The following is a 25,784-nucleotide window of genomic DNA, read 5'->3' as shown; positions in this document are numbered from 1 at the left end:
GAAAAGAAAACAAATAATAAATTATTGACAAAATATGTCAGCCAGCACACACACACAAATTAAAAGACTTCTTAATGTTGCCTTGCTCATACAAATCTTTGAAATTTGCAAGAAAAATGACATGCCAATAATAATAAAAATCCAAAAATCTTTCATTTCTATCTTTTGTCTTCACTGTTCTCCTTTCAGAAATGATGTCATAAGGTAAAAAACATAAATCACTTGCTTTTTATTACTCTCACTTGTGAATGATCTGATGTCCACCCCTGTCAGCCACAAAACTATATATTGTGCTGAATAATTCCAATGTTGATAGAATACCCTTAAGAATTTATTCTTCACAGGGCATGAGAAAGTTATTTTGCTAGGTATTTATAATTTACATGATGTTATGGATTAAAATATTGTACAAACTAAATTTGATTTTCTATCGTTGAACTTATGAATATGAGTCTCGCATATTTTAGCAAAGGGGACGCCTGTCAGAAGAGCCCAGATCACTCAATAAACTGCCAAAACATATTCGACTCGATATAAGTACTACTACCAAAATAAATGCTCTGAATCATAGGAGGTTTTTTTGTCCTCAAAAGTCGAAGCAGTTATTTGATAATAATAAATTAAATTCCATGGCCCTGTTTACCAGACAAAAATGAAATGCTACACAGAGTCTGGATATATTGTCTCACTAAAACAGCTATGCAGATGAAAAGATAGTCTATTACTCTTAGCAATGATAATTTTTATTATTTCTAAAGAATTACAAATAAAAATTACCTCTATTAATACATTTCAAAATATTTATCACTTGAAATGTAAGATATCTTGTCTCTTTGCCTGACATATCTATGGTTTTTGGCAAAGCATATTTATTGAAGTAACTTGTTCTGAATTTGAAAGTGAATACAGTCAAGTACATATTTCATGAAAGATAGATTTTTTTCAATCACTTCACATGGAAGCTTGTGAAACCTGAAGCATCTACTATAAGCTTTTTTTAGTATTTTATGCTTTAGTATGTCAGAGGCACATAAATTAATGATTGTTCTAGATATATGTTTTAATCCTAGTGGCTACTCTTTTCAATGTCTGCAATATGTACTCTATAAAGCTCAAACACTATCCCAATGGTATCATGTATCTCTATGAGCAACAACAACAACTGGGCAACTCCCTTTTTCCTAAACAAAATTTCTATATTAAAAGTGTCTATGGCTAGGAAGAAATTCAAGCAAAATATCCATTTTGCTCAACAGTAAATCTATTCTTCTGTAGTAATCACAAGATGTACATATTTGTGTGATGAGTTAAAATACTGTCTGAGTAAAATAACCCACAAGGTGTTCAAGTTAACAGTGTAAGTCAGCTGTATGTCTGATCCTTAATTTCTTTTCTAAGAGGTCCATAGTTTTATGAAATTATATTTGATGAATATTTATCTAGTTCATCATATAAATAATATTCAGATTCTTTGTGTCAATGGGATGGCTTAATGGGCACTCGACACCAAGCTTGATGACCTGAGAGTTGACTGGCCTCCATATGTGAGCCATGGGAGTTGTGTGCCAACACATGTATGTAAACACACACACACACACAATACAGAGACAAGCAAATAAATAAAAGTAATACATTTTTAAAGAAAATACATGGCCCTCATATTTCTTAATAATTATCACTTGTATAAGTCACCAGTCTCGTTTCTCTTTCAGTACTTATGTTTCTCAGAGTACTTTTGAGATTTTATAATGCCAATGACATTTCCCAGAAAAAGCTACACCTTATAATGACCCTTATACAGACTGGTTAACTGATTAGAACTTCAGTGATTGTTGATAATCAGCTTTAATCAATGGTGGGTATATAGGAAACAGGTAGTTATTTCAATTTCCTTATAACTGCTTTTTCTTTAAACCTTTAATTCTTTGTGAATTTCAGATCATGCTCCCAACTTCCAGTAATCTTCCTGTTCCTCAGTATCTGCCCTCTGCCCTAGAAACCTCTCTCTTAAAAGAGAAAAACATGATATCTTACCAAGCTGTGGTGTGTGCCCGTATGCCATACAATAAACCCTTTTGCTCAAACATCTTTACTTGCAAATGTTCACTGCAACGAATCATCACCTTTTGCTACACTGCTGTGTGTCCCAATATGTGAGGTTTGTTGTTGTTGTTGTTTTTAATTCAATAAACAGCTGAGAAGAAAAGTGTATTTTTTGATTATTGGTTTCAATGCTCTGTAGATGTTTCTAATGTCCAATTGATTTATGACATTATTTATCTCCAGTATGGCTCTGTTTAGTTTTGTCTGCATGACCTGTCTGTTGATAAGAGTGTATAGAAGTACCCCACAATCACCATGTGAGGGTCATTATATGATTTTAATGCAACAGCATTTTTTTTGTGAACTTGGGTACTCCTATGTTTTGTCAGTAAATATTTAGAATTGTAAATTATAATAGCAACATTCTAAATCTTCGTGATTTTGCTTGTAACAACTAACTACAAGGTGTCGTTTCCTATCCCTCTACAAATTAATGTTGGTTTGAAATGTTTTATATATTTATTTTTTCCAGAGATTAAAATAGTTACCCTGTTGGCTTGATTCTATATTCTTGGACTATCTTTTCCACCCCTTACCCTAAAGCATTATCTGTACTTGATGGTAGGGTATGGTCTTTGGATACAGCAAATAGATCCTGATTTGTAATCAATCTAATCCATTGCCAAGAGCCGGCCGATCTGGGCCTCTCTCAACCCGCGGGAGAATCGGGGTCTTAGTCAGGTCAACAAGGCGTAGGCGAAGAAATGATGGCAGAGACGACACATGAAGTATAAGATCTAAATGTATTTCTTAGAAATGGCATCAGACTTTTACAATCATTGCAAAGAGGGATGGTAAATCTAGCAGCTCAATAGTTGAGGTACATCTGAGGCTATCTGAAACATACTGGGTCTAAAGCAGCAGCTATCTCCTCTGAACTGGGCCCGGGGACTGAGGATTGCATGAATCTGAGTCCTAGCCCATCTAAGTTCTAGTGTTAGTCCTCTGCGAGTCCAAATGCTAGTCCTTCTCCTTGTCCTAGTCCAAGTCCTTATACAAAGTGAAAAGCAGGCTTAAGTAGCATATAGCAAGCAGGGCAAAAGTCAAGAGTCATGTAGGCAGATGACCCCCCACACCAAGGTCAGCAGGGTCTGGTAGCTAGGTGTGAAGCAGGAGGAAGAGGAGTGGAGCCCTCCCTGTTGAGGTATTTTGATATTCCTATGCTAATTCTCTGGTTCTAGCTGGAGGCATTGACCAGGAGATTACAATCTAGCATTTCCTGCTAATTCTCTGATTCTAGTCCTGGGCAGGCAGTGGGGAGTTCCGACCTGACCTAACACTTCTAGCTAATGTCCTTGAGTGGAAGCCCTTCGATTACTCTCTAGTATGTAAAACATTAAACCATCTATTGCCCTAAAGAATGTTCTTGACCTCTATTGCCAGAGAGATTGCAAGCTATGGACAGTTTGGTATTAAACTAGGATAGTTGGAAACATTGTGTCGGCCAGGAGACAATGCCCAATCTTAACCATTTACAAATCATTTCTTGGGGTTCCTTTATGCCTAATCATGAGGCCGTGTTGACGATTGGAAAGACTAATCTGGAACACGTCTAAGTTAGGGGATACCAGCGACTAGTCTGAAATCCAGGAGGCACAGAACTCCTTTTGAAGTCTTATTGCCTCTTATCCTTTATCAGGATTTTATCCCCGATATTTTGGATGTGACTGGAGTAGACGAGTGTGCGTAACAATCCATTATCCTATGTCTTTTTATTGGTGAATTAGTTAAGATACACAAAATGGACTCCATAATCTTGTTCTGTTGTCTGGGATTTTAATTATGATATTCTTTAATCTTACAGGAGCCTTGTTTGTTTGTCTATTTTGATTAACATTTTTGATTCTGTGTGTTTCTTTAGAGAGACACAGATGGAGGAAGGGAACATGAAATGGTGTGGATAAGGATGCAAAGAGGACCTTGGAGGGTCTTAGGAAGTGGAGAAATATGATCAAAATGTATTTTATGAAAAAACTTTTAATAAAAATAAGCTTAAACATAATTTCAATTATTCTGAGTAGTAAATCTGTCAAAAGAAAGTTCATGCAGTTTCTAGAATGTCAGCAGGCAGCTAAGTACACAAACAACAAAATCACAAACATTTGTTAGCATTTGAAAACAGACCAGGTGGCTCTGGGGGGCAGGGGTATCACTTCAGTCTAGTGCTGGCTGCTGAACCACAGGTTCCTCTTGAAGATTCTCCCATGTGCTAGGAATATGGATCTTGATGCACCTCTAAATTACTAATGATCTCATTTGCGACAGTCTGATGGGAGTAATGTGTTAACTCATAGAGTATTGAACAACAATAACAACAACAAAAAGCCATTCATTCTCTGAGAATTTTTTTAATGGACTCACCACTGTGTGTCATGTAGACAATTTCAATCTTTCCTAACTCTCAAACTCACATGTTCTAATTTTGATTTTAATCATTACTGACTGACAACTTAGTTCATTAACAGAGTAAAGAAAAAAAAAACAAATAATGAAAAAAAATCCCAGGGAACTGAATTGATGTTATATTTCTTGAAATGCTGGTTTTCTTTTTCATTCAGTACGACATTTTTAAAAATCAAATTTTGTGCAAGAGTGGGGATGAAGATGGGGTGGGGCACAAATACCTGCCACAGGGCATGTGTCCAGATAAGAGTACAGCTTGCAGTGTTTGCTTTTTCTCTCAAGGGGGATGGTATCAAATTCAGGTCATCTGTCTTAATGTCAGGCAGCTTTATTTAAGAGCTATTTCTCTGACTCCTTCACTAGATTTTCTCTGGAATCTACTTCAGTGGGTGTGTCCCCAGCAAGAGATTTTGATAATTTCAAGTTGTATGAATTTTTAGAGAAGGAAGTAGAGTTTGAAGGGGCGGAAAGGGGTGTAAATACAATGTGGCCGTAGTAGTTCTGCATCCCTAGAGAGAAGAAGTGAGACAGAATTCCTGATGAGGTTTTCCCTATAAGGTAATGTCTAAGGACATGCACTGTAAAGATTGATGCTCTACAGAAGGACTAAATCTTCCTCTCAACACGAGCAGGTGGTGGTGCAGACTCAGATAAGGGACCACATTCCCATTTTAAATCCCCTTTTTACAATGCACATAAAACATGGACCTTAAATACCTGAGACCTGAGAGCTGGCTCAATGATAATGGCTGGCATTTTTTTTTTTGCTTGATTGTTTTGTTTTGTTTTAATTTCCCACATATATTTATTTTAGGTAGAGGTGGAGGGGGAAGAGAAACAGTCTGTGGTTGCATCATCCTTCAGGTAGAGATCAGAGCCAACTTACAGGACTCATTTCTCTTCTTCCATTGTGTGTGTTCCTGGACTGAATAGGATCATCAAGTTTGGTGCAAGCATCTGCCAAGCAGCCTTACTGACCCTGCAGGTGAAGCTTAATGAAGAATAGACGGATTATAAGAAAGCCAACAAGGGGTATACCCCAGTGGCCTAGCGCTCACCTGCTATTCATGATATCTGGGATTCCACCCTTATTACCTCTGCCCAGGAAAATAAAATGGCTGACTGAGAGCATAAAAGAATATTTTTTTTTCTGGAACAAAAGAAAAAGGAAAGAGGCAAGTGTTTGATTGTAAGCATAATTAACGATGTGCTTTTTAAGAAGCCTATTTCTAATGCTTTCCTTCCAACTCTGCCTAATCTTTTCCCAACTAAGTAACTGCCTTACTAAAAAGTTTCCATCACCTCCTTCATAGAAATCAGCAATCATATACTAAATCCTATCATTACCTTCTGAGGATAGCATATTTGAATCTTATGTTCCATTAAGATATGCTTAGCTGTCAATCATTTCTGATTAACACCCTAGTACAAGGAGAAAAAAATAAAGTGTGTGTTTGAATGGCCATGGACATTCTTCAGCTCTTTTGCCTAGGTAGCCCACGGTTATGAATAAAAAGGACACCATGTCACATTGACCTCCCTTCCCTTAGAAAGTTTCACTCAGCTTTTTAAAAGATCTGCACTTAGCTTGCCTGGCTTCCTGGATGGAGATAAATATGTTCTGTGACAGCCTGACTTTTTCTGAGGCAGCACTCAATTTATCACCTTGCTCCTGGAGCCCATTCTCCAAATCCTGACAAAAACATCCCCGAAGCTTTCAGAGGGGAAAAATAAACTCTCAACCCAGGCTCTGTAAATTACTACCAAGTATAGCCATAAATAAAATGAGAATCAATCCTGATTCATTTTTTCAGAATGACCTAAAATATGGCAGTTCATGGCCTAAAGGCCATTGCTCAAGAGAACTCAGACTAGAGAAAATTAGGTAGAAAACAGAAAGGACATTAAATATTCCTCTCTGTGCCATTTTATAGAAAAAAAATTCTATTATTGAGTATTTCTCCATAGAACAGTGTGAAACTGGTAGTTCACCACCCGTCCTAAAAAACACTTCCTCAATTATGTTAAATGAGAAGAAAAAAAATAAAGACTTGGAACCCAAAAGCAGTGACATTTGAGCCAAAAAAGGCTTAGTTAAAAAACCCTTAAAGAGATCCTGGGAATAGAGGACAGTGTTTCACCCCCTGTTCAGTGTCAAAGAGTGCTGACCTTAAAGGTCTTGCACTGAAGAACAAGATCTAGGTCAGCTCACCTGATGTCCCTTGATTGACATTAGAGCCTAAACCAGTATGTGTGAGAAAGGAAAGAGTAGTTGCTGGTTTGGGAGGGACTAGTCCACTTTGGTGTCCTCTGATTGCAGCCATGAGGAACTGTATACTGCACAGATTATAAGCCCTTACACTCAAGCATCATTGTGGTGTACTGCAGTACAGTAATACTCACTAGGGAAGTAATAAGCCCTATGCCAATAGGCATCAAACTAGAATAGCAGCATCTAGACTTGGAGACAGAGAAACTTAAGAAATGAAAGTTAACGTCCTAGAGAGAGGGAAAATGGAACTATTCAAGGAAATGAGAAATGATGTAGATAGAAGAGGCTGTGTTGTGAGGAAGGTCCTCCAAAAACCACCACCAACAACAACAAAAGGAAATTATTCTCAGCAGTGCAGAGAGAGGGAAATATCAGGTATACTCATCAGGTAGTGAGATAAACCTGTGTTTCTGGATGGGGAATAGCTGCATGCTGCCAGAGCAGTACCAGAAGCCACATCTGCTCACTCCAGCTTTATTCCAGGCTCTATTCTAAGACAGTTCTATCTGAATGTAGGCTTAAAAATGCCCCTGTAAATTCTCCTGGGAATCTCACATGAAAATGATAATGTGGTGATTAAATAAGTCAATCTAAATCATAGAACCTGTGATTACTGACACCTGGATTTAAAGCAGGTAGTTTTTGGGTCATCATGCTGAGAGCTGTGACAAGGTGAAAGGAAATCTACAAGGAAAAGGGTAGTTTAATTCATCAGAAGGTCAGTCCAAGGTGAATATACAGTTTGTTTAATAGGAAGAGAAGAAATAGAATTTCTTATTATGAACTAAGAAGAGAGTAAGAAGGATTAGGCAAAAATCAATGTTTTGTAAATGTAAAGACCAGAAATGGAAACTGGAAATTAAAAACACACCTAAGGGAAATGAAAGTCAATGACTGTCTAGGATGGGGTCAAAGTAGAAAAGAAGGGGCCAGAGAAAAGAGAGGGAAAAACATCAGGAGATAGAACATGAGCCAGTTAATCTGGGGACTAGGAACACATAGGAAGGGGACATTCCAAGAAGAGTGACACCCTCATATTGGAAGGAGAGTTTGAGGAGCCTAAACAACCTTGATTCTGAGCCAATTCTTAGAATCAGTAGGACATAGGCAGAAATGTCAAGAGCGTGCTCAGAATCTCTCAGACATATTTAAATAAAATTCATTAGCCTTACAAAAAGTAGAACAAAGAATTTGATGAAGTTGAAAAGATTGCTCAGTGGCAAACATGAGGATCTGAGTTTGAATCCCAGAACTCATGCAAAGAAAGACAGAGACAGAGATACAGAGAGACAGAGACAGAGACAAACAGAGACAGAGACAGAGAAAGGGTGGGAGGGAGGGAGAGAGGGAAGGAGGGAGAGAGGGAGGAAGGGAGGGAAGGAGGAAGGGAGGAAGGGAGGAGGGAGGGAGGGAGGGAGGGAGGGAAGGAAGGAAGGAAGGAAGGAAGGAAGGAAGGAAGGAAGGAAGAGCTGGGCTTGCCCCTGTGTGCCTATAATTCAAGCACTGGGAATAAGGGATTGAAGATAAGCAGATCCCAGGAGCTCTCTAGCTAATAATACTAGCCAGAACAAGTGAACTTCAGAAACCAGAAAGTGATACTTATTCTCAATGGAGTAAGGCAGAAAGGCATAGAAATGAAGTATTCTGGATTCTACAAGGACACTTGAAAATGTGACCAGGAATTCACACACACACACACACACACACACACACACACACACACACACACACAGAGTTACAACCCTGTCAAATTCAAACTAAACTTCATGAATTTCACTTCTATGTATCTTTTTGTTTATTGGATTTTTCCTGAAATCCAGACAGAATTAACCACCCACCTTTACTGCAACAATTGCTTGCTGACTGATTTCCGTCTCCCAACTGGAGGACATAATCTTTGTTCCATCTATAAAACCTAGAGCAATCTAATGAAGACTACTAAACTGTAGTGTTAAAGACAACGTAGCTTCCCATTATCTGATATCCACTTATTCTCATGGTTACCTACTCTAACCAGTACTAGGGTAACATTTCCTACATTGTGTGAAGAGATGTCTCTGTATTTTCAGTTGTTAATTTTGTACCTGCAGAAAGCTAAATGCTGGCTGAATATTGGTGTCATCATTTCTATGGCCCACTACCAGTCTTATATTTGTAAATGCTTGTCCTTTCACATCTGCTCAGATACTTGAAGGTCAGAGACACCCCCCCCCCCCGTGCCTACAGACAATCTACAAATTGTATTAGAGGTTGTCTCAATGTTGATTGCTTGTGAGAAAGAACTGATGGGTAATAGCTTAGCAGGAAATAGAAGTATAACTTCAGAGGTGGGGGGAGGGTGATGCTGGGAGAAGAAAGCAACAGACAGGCAGGTAATAGATGTACCATAGAGAAGTGGAGAGGTATAGAGCTGCATGGTAGGTCATAGGTAAGATAGTAGGATTAAGTTAGAAGAGCTAGCTGAGAAATTGATTGTCCAAGCAAAAGGCCTAAACTTTAAACTGCATAAAAGTCTCCTGTCATTATTTATACCACTGGCTTGTCTACAAAAGTTTCACTGTAAGTCAGCATGAGCTCCCCTCAGCTCTCAATTTCTCTTGCACTGACCTCTTTTTATGTACCTGTGTTCATTTATTATCTATCTAGTTAATACTAGAATATCCTTCAGAGCACAGTTTATGATCATTTCTAAAAGATTTCAAAATTTCTGGATCACATCAAGTAGTAGATAGTGGGATTTTCCATTGTGCTTTCTATTTTACTAATATGTAGATACTGTATGTTTTTCTCCACTTCAGTGCTAATCATTCATAATTAATCTGTTTGTGTCAGGCTGTTCTTTCATCACTGTACTGACAGTCTTTTCAGGTCAGCTAACCCCATCTTTTGCCAACCCATTTTGCTTGTGTTTAAATAGAAAACCACCAATCTCCCCAGAACAGTTCTGGTACATCTAGGTTGGCAGACTCTCATTCGGTTCATTCCTTCTCCCCTCATATCTTAACCTCTTTTTTATTATGAGAAGATCATTGGAGATAGCGCAGGAAGTAAAAGCAGTTGCCGCAGATGTCTGCAATATAAGTTTGATCCCTTGAACTCATGTAAAAGGCTGATTTGATGATGCATATCTGTAATCCTAGATCTTCTAAGGTAAGATGGGAGCTGAGACAGAAAATTGCCCAGAATTCTGTGGACCAGTTAGCTCAGAGCATGCAACACCATCAGAAAGAAAGAAAGAAGAAAGACCTAAGCAACAAAGAGATCGAGAACCAACTTCCTTTATTGGTTCTCTGGTAGTTGTCCTCTCATATCTATACATACACGGCATGAATGTGCTCATTAGCAAGCATCATATGTACATGTATAAACAGACTCATAATTAAGTAATTAATTTAAAGATAGCTTACACTGGCCTTAGCATTAAACCTCCTTCTCACTTTCTGATCTGTTTCCATGTAATCACTCCAGCTTTCAAGTCTGCATATATCTTCAACAATTTTATTTTCAACAAATTTATATATTTAGTCTTACATCATATCATTTATTTAACATCACTACTTAAATATATTAGAGGAATTTCAAATGAAAGCTGTTTGTAGACTAGATCATATTTTAGGTGAATCTAAAATTAGCAGCACATTGTTTAATATAGCACTAACCTCCTTCACTTTTTCTTCTTGCCCTTAATTTTTTTTATTGTATCATATCAAGTCTGCATTATATGGTAAAATATCTGACCATGTGTATGTATGCTTAATATTTGAATTCTACCTCCTCCAAGAAAACAAAAATTCTTGAGTATACCATCTCAGTACTGTTTCTGATTCCTCAAATAAAACCTTCCACTAAGTACATCTTCCAAATTGTTTTATTAGGCCTGGTGAATTGGCACAGTGAAAGGCACTTACCTCTCAAACCTGGTGACTGTTCAATTCCTGGAAGCACTATAAAGTTGGCAGAAGAGAACAGACTGTACAAAACTGTGTGCTGGCCTGAACAAAATACCTTGTTAAGAGCACCCATATTTACAGTCACACATTCATATATTTAAAAAATAATATTTGTTAAAATAGTTCATAGAATATTAATAGACATCCCTCTCATTAAACTGAAGCCTCAGTCTGACCAGAAATTGTTTATGTGAGTATTTAACCTTATTTTCATAGCTTTTCAATTAATTAGATACTTTGGACCGCTTGACTAAAACAATATTTAGGTAAGGTAATCCAATAATCCAAAATTACCAAGACAAAAATGTATAAAGTTGCAAAAAAAATAAATTAGAAGAGATGATATTAGGTAAGCATATTTGATAATTATATAATTATGAATATATTTAGGTTCACATTAACATACAGACAGTAGATTATATTTAGCTAAGGAGTGAGTGGGAGATAATAAATAGAGACCTAAAATTCATCACAATACAGTAAATGTGATTCCTAACATTCTCTTAATTCTAGAAACTACTTCTGGAATATCTACATTACCCAAGAAGTCCCCTTATCTTTTTAGTGTCTTAAACCTTAAAAGATCATCTCCATCTCTGTGCAAATAAGATTCTTGCATGTAAAGTCTACAAGGAAAGAGCATTGTTTAGGATTTATTACATTTGGTTCATCAGTTACAGTTAAGCTAAAAGTGTCAACCTTTCTTAGGTATTAGCCCAGCTGACCTGGGACCTAACTCCTAAGCCAGCTCTCCTTCCTTCCCAACTGCTTCCCTACGAGTCGGATCAGCAGGCCTCTTACCCTACCATACCCTGTCTGCCTCCCAGCAGGTCCTCAGCAACCTGGGACACAGAAGACCCACCCTATCCAGAGACAGTACTGCCTGTCTCCAACAAGGCTGGTTCCAGTCAGAGACACCAGGCCAGTTAAAACCAGAGATTACAAGACAGCCAGATGCCAGCTCAAGATCATAAGCTACAGAACCCAGTGTAATATAGTACCATCAGAGCCTAATTCTCCTACCACATCAAGCCCTGGATACCCTAACATGCCTGAAAACCAAGATAATGACCTAAAAATCCCATTTCATGAAGATGATAGAGTCCTTTAAGGAGGATATAAATAGCTCTCTTAAAGAAATACTTGTAAATGTACAAGAAGCCTACAGAACAGGAAGATTGGACCAGATATAATATAATATCAAATATAATAATATAATAATGATATAATATTTCAAATATAGTATACATATAATATAATAATAATATAAAATATAATGATCAAAGTACTAAATGCACAAAGAAAGAATATTAAAAGCTAACATAAGAAATTTAAAAAAAGAAATTAAATATTTTGCAACAAACTCAAAAGAATAAAACTACAAAAACATAATTCCAAATCTATCAACAAAAATAACAGGAAGCAAAAATCATGGGTCCTTAATATCTCTCAACATCAATGAAATCAATTCCCCAATAAAATGACACAGGCTAATAGACTGGCTATGCAAGCAGGATCCAGCATTTTGCTGCATATAAGAAACACACCTCGGTGACACTACCTCAGAGTAAAAAACTGGAAAAAAGTTTTCCAATCTAATGATCCCAAGATAAAAAGATGGAGTTCTGATTCTAATATCTAATAAAATGTACATTCAACCCAAAGTTATCGAAGAGATAGGGAAGGACACTTCATATTCATCAAAGGAAAATCTACCAAGAGGAAGTCTTAATTCTGAACATTTATACCCAAAATGAAAGGACCCCGCATTTATAAAAGAAACTTTAGTAAAGCACAAAACACACATTGAACCACACACATTAATAGTGGGAGACTTCAACATCCCATGCTCATCAATGGACAGGTCATTGAAACAGAAACTAAACAGACACTGAAACTAACAGAAGTTATGAACCAAATGTATTTAACAGATATCTACAGAACACTTTTACCACAAAATAAGAGCATATACGTTCATCTCAGTACCTCATGGAACCTACTCCAAAACTGACAATTTAATAGGATAGTAAACAAGCCTCAACAAATACAGAAAGGCTGGTATAATACCAATGCATTCTATCAGACCACTACAGACTAAGGTTAGACTTCAATAACAACAAGAACAACAGAAAGCCCACAAATTCATGGAAACTGAACAACTCTCTGCTCAATGATAATTTGGACAGAGAGGAAATAAAGAAAGAAATCAAATAATTTATAGAATTCAATGAAAATGAAGACATATTATGCCAAAACTTATAGGAAACATTGAAAGCAGTGTGAAGAGGAAATTTATAGCACTTCGTGCTTTTATAAAGAAATTGGAGAGATCCGATACAAACAACTTAACAGTACCCTGGAAAGGTCCATAATAGAAAGAAGCAAACACACCCAAGAGAAGTAGGTGGAAGGAAATAGTCAAACTTCTGGCTGAAATCAATCGTTAGAAATAAAGAGAAAGATACGAAGACTCAACCAAACCTAGAGCTGGTTCTTTGAGAAAATCAACAAGATAGTTATTTCTTTAGCCAAACTAAGCAAAGAGATAGGGAGAGTGTTTCCAAATTAACAAAATCAGAAACAATAAGAGAAACATAAGAACAGAAACTGAGGAAATCTATTTAAAAAATTAACATAACCTACTACAAAAGCCTAAACTCTACAAAACTGGAAAATCTAGGTGAAATGGATGATTTTTCTGAACAGATACCATGTACCAAAGTTAAATCAAGATAAGGTAAACTATCTTAACAGTCCCGTAACCCCTAAGTAAATATAAATAATCATCAAAAACCTCCCAACCTAAATATGTCCAGGGCCAGATGGTTTTAGTGCAGAATTTTACCAGACCTACAAAGAAGAGTTAATACTAATATTTCTCAAACTATTCCATGAAACAGAGACAGAAGGAATACTACCCAATTCATTCCATAAAGTAGTTACTATGATACCTAAACCACACTACAATCCAAAAAAAAAAGAACTTCAGACCAACTTTGCTTGGGGATATCTATGCAAAATACTCAATAAAATTCTTACAACTCCAAGAACACATCAAAACCATCATTCAAGATGATCAAGTAGGCTTCATGCCTGGGATGCTAGGATTTTTCAATACATGAAAATCCATCGGCATAAAACACTATATAAACAAACTCATGGAAGATACCACGTGATCATCTAATTAGATGCTGAAAATTCAATCTAAAAGTACAACACCCCTTCTCATTAAAAGTTGTGCTCCAGGGTAGGGGAATGCCACAACAGGGAAGCAGGAGTGGGTGGGTTGGTGAGCAGGGGTAAAGGGAAGGCATAGAGGATTTTCAAAAGGGAAACTAGGAAAGAGAATAACATTCGAAATGTAAATAAAGAAAATATCTAATAAAAAAGACACACACAGAAAAAAATAATATATCACTGAGAAGCTATTGGAGAAAATAGCAAAGATTTATTTGTTGGATCATTTGAACTAATTTTGAGTCATGTAAACATTTTAAAAGTTTCCAAATATTGGTGCAAATCTATGAGTTCTGTCTAATCATCTAATTTTGTTTTTATCTGGCCTAGATACTAGTTTGATATTCTCACGATCATGGTTACAAAATTAAGAAAGTCAAAGTTATATTTGAGTCTTGGTCCAGGGAAATCTAATGCTTTCCAAACTATAAAACACCTAATTTGGTGTTACATTGTCTCTGTTCTCAATTTCCTTGAGAGATAATGTTTTTCCAATAAAATAATTCATCAGAATGAAAAAAAAAAAGTCATTAAGAGACCATGAACTCATGGTACATACCTAAACATAATAAAAGCAATATGTAGCAAACCAACAGCCAACATCAAATTAAATGGAGAGAAACTAGAAGCAACCCCACTAAAATCAAGAACAAGACAAGGTTGTCCACTCTCTCTATCTACTCAAATAGTCCTCAAAATTCTAGTCACAGAAATTAGATAACAAATGGAGATCAGTGGGATACAAATTGGAGAGGAAGAAGTCAAAATGTCACTATTTACAGATGATATAACAATATACATAAGCAACCCCCAAAATTCCACTGGAGAATTCCTACAGCTGATAAATAGTAAAGTGGCAGGATATAAAATTAACCCAAACAAATCAGTAGCCTTCCTTTATACAAATGATAAACAGGCTGAGGGGAAAAAATAGAGATACTCTTCACAATAGCTACAAATAGTACAAAATATCCTGATGTAACTCTTACCAAAGAGAAAGATCTGTAGGACAAGAACTTCAAGTCCATGAAAATAGAAGTCTAAGAAGACTTCAAAAGATGGAAAATCTCCCATGCTCATTGATAGGTAGGGTTAGCTTAGTGAAAATGGACATCTTACCAAAAGCAATGTACAGATTCAATGCAATCATCATCAAAATTCCAACAGAATTCTTCACAGACATGGAAAGAGCAATTCTCAAATTCATATGAAAAGACAAAATCCCAAGGTATCCAAAATAATTTCCACAATAAAAGAATTACCTAGGGAATCACCATCACTAATCTAAAGCTGTACTACAACGCAATAGTGATTTTTTTTTTTAAAAAGATAAACAAATCTATGGTATTGGTACAGAAACAGGCAGATCTATCCATGGAATATAATGAAAGACCCAGAAATAAACCCACATGTCTATGGTCTCCTGATATTTGACAAAGAAGCCAAAAACATACAGTATAAAAAAAGAAGGCATCTTCAACAATGGTGCTGGTCTGACTGGCTGTCTGTATGTAGAAGAATGAAAATAGACCCATATTTATCACCTTGCACAAAGCTCTAGGCCAAGTGGATCAAGGACCGCAACATAAAACCAGATACACTGAATCTAATAGAAGAGAAAATGGGAAAGAGCCTAAAACTCATTGGCACAGAGGGGAATTTTCTTGAACAGAACATCAATGGCTCAGGATCAAGAATTGAAAAATGAGACCTCATGAAGCTGAAAAGCTTCTGTATGGCAAAAGTCACCTCAGTAAGACAAATGGTAAACCTAGAGATTAAGGAAAAACAAAAAACACAAAACAAAACAAAAAAAACTTCACTAACACTACATGCAATAGAGGGTTAATATCCAAAATATATAAAGAACTCAAGAAGTTAACCTCCAAAAAAACCAAATAATCAATTAAGAATGGGATACAGAGCTAAACAGAGAATTCACAACAGAAAACTCTCGAGTAGTGGAGAATCACTTAAAGAAGTGCTCAAAGTCCTTAGTCATCAGAGAAACACAAATCAAAATGACCCTGACATTCTACCTCACACAAATCAGAATGGCTAAGATCAAAAACTCAGATGACAGCACAAGCTACTAAGGATGTAGAGAAAGAGGAACACTCCTACATTGCTGGTGGGATTACAAGCAGGTACAACCACTCTGGAAGACAGTCTGGTGGTTCCTCAGAAAATTGGACAGAGTTCTATCTGAAGACCCAGCTATACCACTCTTGGGCATACAACCAAAAGATACTCTATCATACCACAAGGATACATGCTCCACCATGTTCATAGCAGCCTTATTTGCAGTAGCCAGAAGATGGAAGTAATTCAGATTTCTCTCAACCAAAGGAAATTTGTGATTCATTTACACAATGAAATATGATTCAGCTATTAAGAAGCAGGACACCAAGAATTTTTCAAACAAATGGATAGAACTAGAAAATATCATTCTGAGTAGGGTAACTCAGACGCAAAAAGACATGCATGGCCATGTATTCACTGATAAGTGGATAATAGCCAAAAAGAAAAATACAGAATATCTATAACACAGGCCATAAGAAGTGTAACAAGCAGAAAGGCCCAAGTGAAGATCCTTCAGTCCCACTCAGAAGGGGATAGGAAATAAACGTGGGAGGCAGATAGAGGGAGGGACCTGGATGGAGAGGGGACAGGTAGAACAAGGGGGAAACATGATCTGGTGTGGAGGAGTGGAACACCTGAAAAGCCCAGAGGGACAGGAGAATGAATGGAAATATACACCCTGGGGACAGGGGGCAGGGGTGAGGTAGGAGAACCCTCTAGAAAGTACCAGATCCAGGAGATGAGAGACCTGCAGAAGCCAATGGAGGTGACCTTAGCCAAAATGCCCAACATTGGAGAAAGGGAACTCCACTTCCAGAGAACCCACCTCTAGTAGATATACAAGACCTCAAGCAGAGAGACAAGGTTACTAAGCCACAGTCAAAATTTCTGACCCAGAATTGTTCCTGTCTAAAAGGACTTCAGGGACAAAAATGGAGAAGAGACTGAAAGGAAAAGGGGTTCCAATGACCGACCCAACTTGCGATCCATCTAATGGTGGTGCACAAAGGGCTGATATTATTACTAAGGCTATGATATGCAGATGGGAGCCTGGCGTGACTGTCCTCTGAGGGACCTTACCAGCAGCTAACCGAAATAGATACATCCAATAATTGGATTGAAGTCAGGGAACCTTGAGGTTGAATTAGGGGAAGGATTGGAGAAGCTAAAGGGGAGAGTTACCCCATAGGAAGGCCAGCAATCTCAATACTACAAGGAGCTCTGAGAGACTGAGCCACCAACCAAGCAGCATACACACAGGCTTGTCTGAGGCCCCCAGCATATATATAGCAGAGGTCTCCCTGGGCTGGCCTCAGTGGGAGAAGATGTGCTTAATCCTTGAGAGATTTGAGGTCCCAGGGAAGGCAGAAACCTGGTGGAGGGAACACCCTCTGGAAGGCAAGGGGAAGGTGGAATAGGATGAGGTACTGGGGGGGGGGGTGACTGAAAGGTAGAAGTATGGCTGGGATGTAAAAAAAAATAAATAATCACACACACACAGAGAAAGAACAAAATGAAAAGGTCACGGGCAGACCTAGTGTGACTTGAAGATAAGATACAAATAAAAACCCAAGGAATCTAAAGAGAATGCTTGCTGATTCTGCAAGTTTCTTGTGCTTTTCATCCTTCATCTTCAGACCTCCAAAAACTGAAGGCAGAAGGTTGGTATGAGATTAAGTTACGAGACTCCCTCCATGCCCTAGTATAGGGGAAAGCCAGGACTGGGAAGGAGTGGGTGGGTTAGCGAGGACCAGGGTGGGGCGTGGGGTGGAGGGAGGATGGAAAGGGATATGAGAAAAGGGGATAAAATTTGAAATATAAATAAAGAAAATATCTAATAAAAAGGAGAGAGGGAGAGAGAGAGAAAAGGTTCGAAATTATCTGCTTGTAGCCAGCAGTTTTCACCCTTTTAATTAAACATGAACGTGCGGAGAACGAGTGCGTAAGTGCCAGTTGTGAGCCGTTTCTTGTCCTGATGATCCTGGAAAGGTTAACAGGATTAGATAGTTAGCACCTTGGCGTGCACAGAATGAATAAAAAAGAACACAAGAGAACTGGCACCAGACACCGCTCATGGCTCTCGCTGTTCATGCAATGAATCCATGAGCTCGTTCACTAAAGGAATTCCTATCATTGGCTCTATGAACTAGTCAGAACAGAAAGGCTGGTTCAGGCTTCACAACTGGCTAGAAGGGGGTCCATGACTCAGTTTGTTTACCGTTCAGTCTGGTTTACTATCAAACTACCAAATAATCCTTACAAGGAATAAACACAAGGTTAAGATGGAGGTAAGTAGATCTTCCCTGAGACTTTGCTTTACTCCACACTATTTTTTTTTTCCCCACAATTCAGTGCTTCTGGCCTCCATCAGCATCACCAAGGTGAGGATCTTTCTAGCCATCACAATCCAGATCATGGCTGTTGGAGTGTCTGGACCCCTCTGAACGAGAAGTCCTATCCTGCATCCCTTTATTTGGGGACTTTTTGTTGCTCTGAAAAAAAATGTTTCTGTCTTATCCCTTAGTGTTTCCGGGGTAGTAGGGATGGTTCTATGCTCTCTCCCACCCCACACACCCCCTCCCCCACTGCAGAGCAAAGAGACAGGAAAAGCAGCTCAGTGAATACATTAGTGCTCAATTTAGAAAGCTGGCATTACTCATCCCACTGGCCAGGAACAAACAATCCCTAGGCCATATTAGACCGGCAATATTCTATTCATTTTACAGGCAAAAAGAAAGTCCTCACAGGAATCAAATAATCATTTATATTCAATCACTTAGCAACTAAATCAAACATGGAAAGAAAAGAGTCTTGAAATAAGGAAGTAAAATTTTACTTGTAAAAAAAATAAAGCCAAATTACTGGTATTTGGAGAACATAGGACAGAGGGAATTCTCACCAGACCAAAGTAAAAGTAATCTTCAGTTGAGAGATATCCAGGAAGTCATTTACCCAAGCTTAAAATTATATTTTTATTTTTTCCTCTCTCATCATATTGAAATGCATTTGCCTGCCTCTCTCAGTAATACCTAAGACCTAAGGAAAAGTTAAAGGTACACACATACACACAGACATACACACAAGCACACACACACACACACACACACACACACACACACACACGCACGCACGCATACACACACATACATGCACACATCCTTCATGTCAGTTTATAATAATTTGCCTCACTTTAAAATCTAACAGGATATTTCTGTCTGTTAATTTTGAATTCCATATAGTTTCCATTTCCTTCTAAAATTATATTCTTTAAATGTCACAGCTAAAATAATGAGGGCATATACTACACTGTATTAAGAAAAGACTAATTATACTTTTTCAGGTCACGGCTAACCTTATTTATATTATTTAGGTAAAACACTGATGAATATTAAAATCCAAAAGTTATTGAGAGGGTCAGAGACACCTGGATCCTATCACCTATGAGGCTACAGCAAAGTGGAAAGAGCACACTTGCTATATAATTGTCCTAAGGTTAGCAAGTGTATTCAAACCTAAGGTCAGAAGCAGACCAGGATTCCCTTCTCAGGATACCTTCAGGATGGAAATTTGTTTCTCTGGAAAGAAAAAGATGGAAAGTAAGAAAGGAGGGAAGAGAGAGAACTCAACAGCCTAAATAAGTAAATATCTACTCCTGATCCAAACTGAGTCAAATACAAGCATTCCTTTGTACTAATAGGAAAAAGATGACTTGACTGGGGAGATGCTCTGTATTAGTAGCGGCACATCAACACTGACATAAGACACTAAGGAAGTGAGGTGGCACTAGAGAGATGACCCAGCAGTTAAGGGCATTGACTTCCAGAGGTTCTGAGTTCAATTCCCAGTAACTATATGGTGGCTCACAGCCATTCGTAATGGGATCTGGTGCCCTCTGCTGGTGTGTCTGAAGACAGCTCCGACGTATTCATATGCATAAGATAAATAAATAAGTCTTAAAAAGAAAAAAAAAAAGGACATGACGTGGCACTAATCTATTCTCCATTCTCTCTCTTTATGTGACCTCTAAGCCTTCTGTTTACTCCCAGGAATCCTCATGGTCTCCATGCTTGTTTGTGTCAAATCATGTAAACAACAACTGTCCTTCCCCTCCCTTATATTCAAGTTCACAATTGAGTACATACACACACACACACACACACAGAGACACACACATACACACACAGAGGTGGGGTGGGGAGCAGGGTATGTTGGCAAGCACTTATAACCCTAACCCTGAGGAGGGAAAGAATGAGGTTTTCTAGATCTCACTGACCAGCCAAGTTATCCTAATTCTAAGTCTAGGGTTCCAATGAAAATCCTTGTCAAAACCGAAGGTAGGCTGTTGTCCTTGGGGACAGCACTCCAGTTTGACCTCTGGTCTCCATACACTTGTATCCTTGCATGGTGCACGGACACACACACACCCACACACCCTATACACACACACAATGCTAACATAGCTTAAGTAGTTAAAAATATTGAAATAAAGTTTTAGTCACTTTACTTAAACAAACTAAAAAATAACCTAATCTCCATCCATGCCGAGCACGGATGTTTACACATCTCCACAGCAAGCAAAGGCACTTATTACTGCTCACTATCAACTTGGGGGGAAACGTGACCAGCAAACACCTCCCTAAGCAGACTAAGAGGTGAAAAAATTGTTGGCCCAGAGAAACAATAATGAGGCAGTAAATAAGTATTGGCAATAAAGAAAGAAGCATCATAATTCAGACAGTTTTTAACTCAGCCATTTTTCATTTTTTTTTGTTTTTGTTTTTGTTTTTCTAGACAGGGTTTCGCTGTATAGCCCTGGCTGTCCTGGAACTCACACTGTAGACCAGGCTGGCCTCGAACCCAGAAATCCGCCTATCTCTGCTTCCCAAGTGCTGGGATTAAAGGCGTGTGCCACCACTCGGCCAACTCAGTCATTTTTCGATGCCTGGTTTGTGCCAGGGACTTTTCTAACCACTGAAGAAGGTTTTGTTTTTGGTTTGTGTATATTTTAAAAAGTTGAAGACAAAGGAGGAGTACAAGGAACATGAGACAGTAACCATGAGGCACGTGTGCTATAGGCAGGAAAAGACTCAAGCAAGGCAGAGGCAGGCAGAAAAGAAGATTTGACTGCAGTGAATTACAGCAACTTTCCATTTATAATAAAAAGTTTAACTTAAATGTTCAAATGTTAGAAAAATGAAGCTAGCACAATGAGGACACCATTAAAATGCCTTTTGTTTTAATGAAACATTAACTTCAGGCATGGCAGAGCTTATTTAGATGCTGCGGCAGAGGATGGGAAAGAAAACAGTGTGAGTGCTTAGGAGAATTACCGAGAAGAGTGATCACAAATCTATTAAGACACCAGTTTTCATGGCTCTGTGATTTTGAGAGCATTAAAGAACCTGGGTGAAAAGGCACAGGCAGAATGCTCAGTTGAGTCACTGTGGCCGAATGTAAAACAGCAGAAAAAGAGTACAGGAAATGAAGATTTGGGGAGACAGATATTGGAGTTGTATGCTAGGTCTTATCTTGATAGTAAGTGGAAGGAAACGAGGTCTGTACAATTCCTGGTTCTTGGAGGTTAAGGACATCATATCCACGTTTCAACTTCATGATTCCTAAGCTGAGTGGTCAATGACTAATGGATAACACATAATGAAGAGGACTGTCAGTGCGGAAATGATGTCCGCTTAAGCAACTGGCTTCTCCGTCTACACACTTTAACCAATAGTTATGATGACGAGAGATGTGGTAAAAGAACACAGCCATTCAGGTTTCCAAATCAATAGGATAAAGAAGGAAGATGATAGGAGATGCTGCCCAGTAAGCAGGTAGGGCATGTAAGTTCAAGGAAAAATAAAACAAAACAACATGAATCAATTTATTTGCATTTTCTATGTGTCTTTCAAAGCAAGTGAGTTGAGATGCACATTGTGATAAACTGTTATCACTGTAAATTAATGACCACCTCCTCAAACAGTGCCCTCCCAACCTAGACCATCATGATATATGGCTCTGTTAAATAACTTCTCTAACATTTCAAAATTATAAACATTCTCCAACTTATTAAAACTCCAAAAGGAGAATTAAAATTCCAGAGATTTCCTCAAGTTTCCATGCCTGTTTGGACTGTAACCTGTCCCTGACTTTTGTTTACAGGAATGTTGTCCTCATGAGAAAGGCAGACAATATCCATGCAAATTTTAAAAGTAAAGACCACATCCCTAGATATGCATTAAGTATTCTTAAATTAGCTTCTTCATGCTCATCTGGTGCCTATGTAGAGTACTAAAAAATATTCCATTTCAGAGAGAAAAAAGTTACTGCAAACCCACTTATTCTCAAGAAACAGTTCTTTTTTTCAAACTTTCATAGAGGGACTGTGGAATGAGTCACAATGCTCCCCTCTTCTGAACGCCTCCTCACTCAGCACATTTCATCTAGGCCTTGATTTCTACCCCATGATGTTACAACTTAGATAACCAGGAATCTCCCTGTGCTCAAATATGCCTGCTGTAGTTTCAGTCCTCGTCTCAGTCTCAGTAACACCCAACAGAGACAATCACTTTGCTTTTGTTATAGGAAATTGTTACCTGGCCTTTAGGATCCCACTGATTTATGGCATGACTTTTTTCTTCTCTATGACAATACATTTTCAATCTTTGCAAGCTATTCTACTATAAGCATATTAAAATGCATCAAAATTATTTATTCATATTATCATAAGTCTCTCTAATATTTTCCCAGGTATTCAGATCTTTGCCAAACATTTCAATTACCAGCCAAATAAACAAATGAATCATTCTTTCTTGGTTTGCTCTTCTCATCTCTATGTTCATTATAGGTCACTGCTCACTCAAGAGTTATATTTGCCTAAAATGACAGACACACTGGTATTCATAGGGAAAAAAGAGAAAAACGATCACTAGATATTTCTTTATAAGTCCTCTTGTCCTTTTTAAATGAATTCATAGTTTCTCAAGACTCAATTCAGATTGTAATAATCTAATTAATTTACTAGTCTTCTCCTCCCTTGACTACAGGTGGCTGCACACATTAGTAGACATAGGTTGATGTTTTCTAATTTCTACACCTATGTATTTCCTTCCAAATCGGAATTTAGGATCCCTATGGTATCAAGGTCAGTATAGAGTTATAATTATATTTCCAGAATCATCTATTCCAATGCAATGTAGGTGCTAAAAATGTTGTAAATGGATAGTTGAATGCTCATAAGTCAGTACTTTTTAACCTTCTAACTCCAATTTTCAAAGACATTTAAATAGATGTTCCCAGAATGAGAGACCCTGTGATTACCACTGGGGAAGTTTGTACTACATTTATACCTAAAGACTGTAATACATACTGTGTCTGAAGGACTCTTTCAATGTGCCTTTGGTATTTATAATTTTAGAAGAAATTCTGATCAACATGGTGCTACTAATGAATGAAAGATACATCAAATATAACAGGTACTTGGTTTTGTTTAACCTGTCACTAATGCTAAGAATGAAAGTCCATTTGTTAAAACATAAAACTTAAAATTAAAGTCAAATGTAAGATTTTTTTTCATGTAAAGTATTCTTATACTGATAAAACTTCTGTTAAGCACCAAATGTCACACAAGTAGGCAGCCAGGTAGCTTGGATAAAAGCTTCATCAATAGGTACAAAAGAAGATTTCCAACTGAAGATCAAAACCTTAGTACTTCTTTCCACCAAACCCATGGTTGTGTAGTTTTATATATAGCACATTCCAAACTAGGTATTTGACCAGTTGTTGTCAACCTTCCAAACACTGCGACTCCTTCTTCATACAATTCCTCATGTTGTGGTGATTCCCAAACCATAAAACTATTTTCATTCCTACTTTAGAACTGTAATTTTACTACTGTTGTGAATCATAATGTAAATGTCTGATATGCAGATTTCAAGAAGACCTCTGTGAAAGGGGTTGTGGCCCATAGGTTGAGAATCTCTGTAAACAAATAGAAACCTCTGTTCTCTGAATGGCTTTTATGCTACCCTTCTTTAACAGGTGACAAGCAAGGACTTCTGTTTGGCAAATAGAAAGTTCTAACATATGCTGCGACAAACAAGCTTATGTAACAATAGAACACCCATCCTGGTATTCAGATCTCTTATTAAGAACAACGGGATAGCAAAGTGACTCATCGGCTGTGTGCTCTCTCTTGATTCTAGTAATTTGGAACAAGTGTGGGGAAGTTACAGTTGTTAATGTGCAGCACTAAATGACAGATGAGAGAAGTTACTAAGCAACATTAAGTACTTGCATTTTTCTATTCTTTCAAAGCTGTCCAAAGCTGAATAATTCCATAATATAAAGGGAAAAGAAAAGATAATGTAGGAGTCATGTTTTTGACTGAATGAAAATGTTCTGTTTAATAATTCAGAGAATGCGATTAACCATGAATGCATCAACTTTGGTCTAAATGATTACGTCAGTTTAGGTGTAATCCCCTGAACTCACTGTCACCTTCTAGCCTCGCTGTAAACTACACAGATCAGAGCCACAATGAAGAGCAACAGAATGGAGTTGGGTAGATAGCTTTGAGAGAGTCATCCTAATGGTTTTGGCAACCAGATTCTTTCCATGCAACTTGGCTCCACTGTTGTTAGCATCAGCTCTTAATTCTTATCAAAGATTATAAGAGAAAATCATGTGCTTGGCTCCATATTATGTATGTTTCCTTGGGTCCTTCCCAGCTACTAGAGTTATGGCAACTTTTAGCACTGTAGGATTTCTCAGATTTCCTGACTCATCCTTTGCTGACCCTGGTAGAATGCTTCACAAAGGAAATCTATCAATGGTTGAAGAATAAAATCAGATTCAGGAGCATGGTGTTAACATGTCTGTCTCTTGATGTGGCAATCTTAGTAACTCCATTCACATGACCCTTAAACATCCCAGAAATAGCTGACACTTGGTTATAGAATTGAAAATCCACTTGAGGAAAGGCCAGACAAGTGAGAATTTTCCAGGGCTCCCTGTCTTCATTAGCCAGCAAGGAGAAGATTTGGTGAACAGCCAAGGAAGAAACACTCGCTTATGTTCTCTGTGTCAGCAAAACAGGTTGCTGAATAAACCACCAACTCATCTTTCTTCAGGTTCTGTTTTCAGGTCAAGAATTCTGTAATGGTTTTCCACAGCACATTCCATTCCTTTTAGTTCCCATATAACTCAAAGACTGTCTGTCTGGAAATAGGTTTCCTCACATAAGAGGTACACTTAGGTAACAATAGCAGACTAATCAACACAGAACAATACAGAATACTATCTGCTGGACTCAAAGTACAGCATGAGTGCGTTTTCAGAATGTTAGAGAGAAAACTGAAAGCTTCAATGAGAGCTCTCTTTAGAATGATGTGACCAATTATAATTTCTGAGGTTTGTATGTTATCTACACCATTGGGGGGAGTTTATAATGCATTTCTGCATTTCTGATTTACCTGTGTTATCAGTAACCTCTTTTTAAATATTTCAGAAAATCATTTTGAGTAAAATAATAATGAAGACAGTACAGAAAGAAAATGTAACATAGTAAATAACCTTACAAGTATCACTAATTTAATTAATATAAAGAAAAATAAGGACTGTATACTCTTAGAGTCCCTTTAGGACCATTTTTCTTACAATATCTGAAACAAGATTCCAAGTCATGTGGGACTAGAAATAGCTAAAGTGATTCCCCCTTCTGTCTGCCTCTCTCTCTCTCT

The 25,784-nt window shown here is 37.7% G+C and overlaps 1 protein-coding gene across 5 annotated transcripts in view; it reads right to left on the bottom strand.

The window, feature by feature from the left end:
- Nucleotides 1-25,784, bottom strand: part of Dgkb (diacylglycerol kinase beta) — a 716,847-nt gene that overhangs the window by 682,234 nt on the left and 8,829 nt on the right. The gene's annotated exons all lie outside the window — the stretch shown is intronic.

This window comes from Mastomys coucha, unplaced genomic scaffold, assembly GCF_008632895.1.
Source record: "Mastomys coucha isolate ucsf_1 unplaced genomic scaffold, UCSF_Mcou_1 pScaffold6, whole genome shotgun sequence".
Classification (NCBI taxonomy): domain Eukaryota; kingdom Metazoa; phylum Chordata; class Mammalia; order Rodentia; family Muridae; genus Mastomys; species Mastomys coucha.
This window is presented reverse-complemented; position numbering and strand designations above follow the sequence as displayed.